Here is a 4,402-nt window from a genome sequence, read left to right as displayed (position 1 = left end):
TTTTGTTTTTATTTTCTAAATGGGTAGTAGCATATCTCTACTCATGTCAAATTAATATTGCTATTATCTAGTTGCTTTTCTCATTCCCCACATATTATGTTTTGTTAATTAATATGAATATATATCCACTAAAAAGCGGAAACCAAAAATTGTTCACAGCCAAATATGGAATATCTCTTGGGAGAAATATTGGGGAATTTGGTGAGGGATGCTGTGAGAAGCATGTGTACTTATTTTGGACACCAAATCAACTATCTCAACAATATTGGAAAGCATTTGGAAGATCTCAATTCACAAGCTCAAGAGCTGCATGATAACAAGGCAGATATAGAGGGAGAAATAAGTAGAGACCCAGTTTCAACAATCGCAACCAAAACATGCACAACTTGGCTGATGCATGCAAGTAGCTTTGAGAACCAACTGAACATGATAGAAGCAGAGTCGAATGCAAACACTCAATGTCTTGGTGGGTGGTGTCCCTTCCCAGACATCTGGTCACGAAGAAGCTCGGCAAACGCCTAGTAACCTTACCAAAGGAAATTGCTGAGCATAACAGGAAAAGCTCAGAGTTGAGGCAAGGTTCAGGAATTGTTGCTGATAAACCTCTACAGACAGTTGAGCCAGCCCCTGTCCCTCCACCAGCTATTGAGTTGTGGACACCCATCGATCGCAACACGAAGAGGATATTAGATTGCATAAATGATCCTCAAGTCCAGATGATTGGTGTTTGGGGAATGGGTGGTGTTGGCAAGACAACAGTACTGAAGCACTTGAACAATCTACCTGAAATAGATCAGATGTTTGAAATTGTTATTTGGGTCACAGTGTCCAGAAGTTTGAATGTGAGAAACATGCAAAACGAAATTGCCCAAAGATTAAAACTAAAATTGGAGGACAACTCTGAGGATGCTGTGGCAAGAAAGTTGTTGCAGCATTTGACAAGCAAAAAGTACTTGCTTATTTTGGATGACTTGTGGGAAAGCTTTGAGTTGGAGAAGATAGGAGTCCCAAGTCCAAGCAATGAGAACCAATGCAAGATAGTATTAACTTCTCGATCCTTGGAGGTCTGTAGGCAAATGTTTGCTGACAGGGACATCAAGCTGGAAGTCTTGTTTCCAGAAGAAGCGTGGAAGCTGTTTTCCCAAATAGTTGGTAAAGTAGTGGAGTCTCCTGAAATAAGACCAATAGCTGAACAGATAGTTGAGGAGTGCAAAGGTCTCCCACTTGCCATTCGAGTTATTGGGGCTTCCTTGAGAAACAAGATTGATGTCTATGAGTGGAGAAATGCAAAAGAAGAGCTGAGTTCAGTGAAGTATGAGACTACTGCTCTTGAGATGGAAGACAAAGTGTTGGCCATACCAAAGTTTAGTTATGACCAATTAAAGAGTGACAGTCTGAAGAAATGCTTTTTGTATGCTGCATTATACCCAGAAGACCACGCGATTTATGTAGAAGAATTGATAGATCATCGGTGGACAGAGGGCTACATTGATGTCCAGCCAAATGGTAGCTGGGGCATTGCACGCGATAGAGGTCTTAGTATTGTCAATCAACTTGCAAATGCTTCTCTTTTGGAAAAGATTGAACGTAGTTTCCTGTTATTAAGAGTAAAGATGCACGATACTATCAGAGATCTTGCACTACATATCGCATCATTATCATCACCCTCAGATGATGGTTGTAATAACTTCCTTGTGAGAGCAAATGCTGGAATAAGTGAACCTCCAGATGAAGTGGAATGGAGACAAGCCGTCAAGATCTCACTAATAAGCAATCGAATATCCTACCTTCCTGATAGGCCTGAATGCTCCGCCAGACTCCAACTTTATTGCTGCCGAAAAATCAACATTTGGAGATTATTCCAGAGTCATTCTTTGAGCATATGCAGGGACTAAGAGTTCTGGACCTATCCTGGACTCGAATTCAAGAGCTGCCACCATCTATTTCAAAGCTAGTAAGCCTTCGAGGATTGTTTCTATGGAGATGTAGCGATCTGCAAGCCATACCATCACAACTAGGAGCACTCACCAGCCTTGAAGCACTTCATGTAGGACCCAGAATTGAGCACTTGCCTGCTGAAGTTGGGCAACTGACTCGTCTAAGGAGTTTGCGGGTGATATTTACAGCAGACCAGAAAGATGGAACAGAAAGGCTGATTCCTGATGGGACACTGGCAAGGCTATCTAGACTGGAAGACTTGATAATACATGCTGAAGGGTTTGTTGATTCCCACTTTCAGTTTTCAAATAAATGGATTGGGATTGCAGAAGCTCTTGCTAGGGAGGCAACCAGATTGCAAAAGCTAACTAGATTGGGTTTTCTCTTCCCGAGTGTGGATTATCTCGAGCAGTTCTTGGGAGCAAGTTTGTCTTGGAAGAATCAATGCTTGAGGCTATTCCACCTACAAGTCACTCCAGATCTTACAAACCAGCGTGTGTTGTATTCACTTTTTCAAACACTGCAACATTCAGAGCATTCAGATCCTATTCCCTACATTGAAGGGGAACAGAGTTTGAAGTTTGTAGGTTGGGATGACATACCCAATGCCATCGTGGAGTTACTTAGTAAATCCTCCATTTTCTGGTTAAAGGAACACAAGACAGCTAAAACATTATCAGATTTCAATAGGATGGGAAGTCTGAATCATCTGGAATATTGCATGTTGCATGGTAGCAATGCCATGGAGACTGTGCTCATGGTCATGGATGCCACTGATAATGTTGCTGTTTTGCCAAATATAAAAATATTAGCGTTGGTAGCCATGTTCAAATTGAGAACTATTTTGGAGGGACATCGATTGCCACCATCAAGCTTCAACAGATTAACTTGTTTGTTTATAAAAGATTGTCCAAAGCTGAAAAGTATCTTTTCAAGAAGCAGGACTCCGCAGCTCCCAAACCTTGAAATTGTTATAGTGATCCAATGTTCGATGCTAGCAGAAATAGTGAAGGAAGACAAGGAAGAAATAAATGAGCAGAATGATGATGATGTTGTGCTCTTCCCCAAGCTGAACTACTTGCGAATTTACGACCTGCCAAAGCTAGTTAGGATCTGTGAAGAAGATGCACTGGCCAGCCCACCATCATTAGAAACAATTGATGTTGTTCGGTGTCCAAACCTAAAGAAACTTCCCTTGGGCTTGAGGAGCACAAGCACCGAGCAGCAGAAACAGCAGAACACAACCTCCTTAGAAATTGGTGCTTTAAGGTTTATCAAAGGTGAAAGAGATTGGTGGGAAGCATTGGAATGGGACCAGGATGACTTCAAAGAACAACTTCAACCTCTTTTTGTTGAAAGAAAGTGAGACATTGGAATGAATAGAGACAACCATAAGATATAGATCCTGATACTGAAAAAATTTATTAGGGAAAAGGGATGATATGAACACTCCATGGTGGATTCTCTATTAAGTCATTGAACCAGCTATCTGTTGTTTTTGATATTCCAAGTTCACAAATCTTGATTGCTGAAGATCTTTAATCAGTAATCTTTCATGGTTAATGGCTAAACAATTTATTCATATTCACTAAAAAAAGTGAATACTGGTAAGTCTAAATTGTTAGTAGTAAGAAGGCGCTTAAGCCATCACTTTCCACATCAGTACTTCTAACAATAATCGCCAGTATTATTGAGGCAAACATTTTACCAAATTTTAATTTGCAAAAGGTTTATTTTGTGGCAGTTAGGGTTGAATTGTTTTCAACTTTGTAATATTTTAATAATATATTGATGCAGATCAAGACCATGCCCCAAGAAGCACAAAAACATTTGAAAAGGAGAAGACAAGTGCGCCTTAATTTAAACTTACTAATGGGCTTCCAACACCCATTTTGGCTAGTGGGTTTCTAACGAATAGATTAATTAGATGCTTCAATAGCTAGTTTTAAAATCTCCAACAATTAATTTATTTGTTCTCTATAAAGCCTTGTAATCTTACGCAAGAGAAATCAGGTTCTTTCTTTTATTTTGTGAAGCTTAGAGCTTTTTTTTTTAGAGTTAAGAGAATCCTCTTTGGGTGAGTGAGTCTCCAACCCCTTTGGGTGAGTGAATCCCCAACTTTGTTGTCTCTTTATCTTCTTCTTTTTCATTTTTTTATACTTTTGATATATTATTTGGTATCATAGATTCACCAATTGGTATTAGAGTGCATTGAGTTAGAGCTTGTAACTCCATTGCACTACTCATTTTCCTTATCTAAAAATGGTATTGGAGATCTAAAAATAGGGCAGTTGAATCCCAATTTCAACAATGAAATCTTCATCAAAATAGGTCATTCTATATATCATCAAAAAACTCTTCAAGTCTATTTTCTAACTGGTGTTGTCTGAATCGAGGTGAACATGCAACAATTGACGTCTTGCTAACTTGAACAAGTTGAGGTGGAGGGACGTGGTAGTGCCCA

The 4,402-nt window shown here is 39.5% G+C and overlaps 1 pseudogene across 1 annotated transcript; it reads left to right on the top strand.

The window, feature by feature from the left end:
• Positions 1-220: 220 nt before the first annotated feature.
• Positions 221-3,600, top strand: LOC148872227 (putative disease resistance protein At1g61300; annotated as a pseudogene). The gene has a single exon (XR_016106999.1). The product of XR_016106999.1 is annotated as a putative disease resistance protein At1g61300 (transcript).
• The last annotated feature ends 802 nt before the right edge of the window (positions 3,601-4,402 follow it).

The sequence above is a fragment of the Nelumbo lutea genome, chromosome 2, assembly GCF_056320005.1.
Source record: "Nelumbo lutea isolate HS-2025 chromosome 2, American lotus-T2T, whole genome shotgun sequence".
Lineage (NCBI taxonomy): Eukaryota > Viridiplantae > Streptophyta > Magnoliopsida > Proteales > Nelumbonaceae > Nelumbo > Nelumbo lutea.
This window is presented reverse-complemented; position numbering and strand designations above follow the sequence as displayed.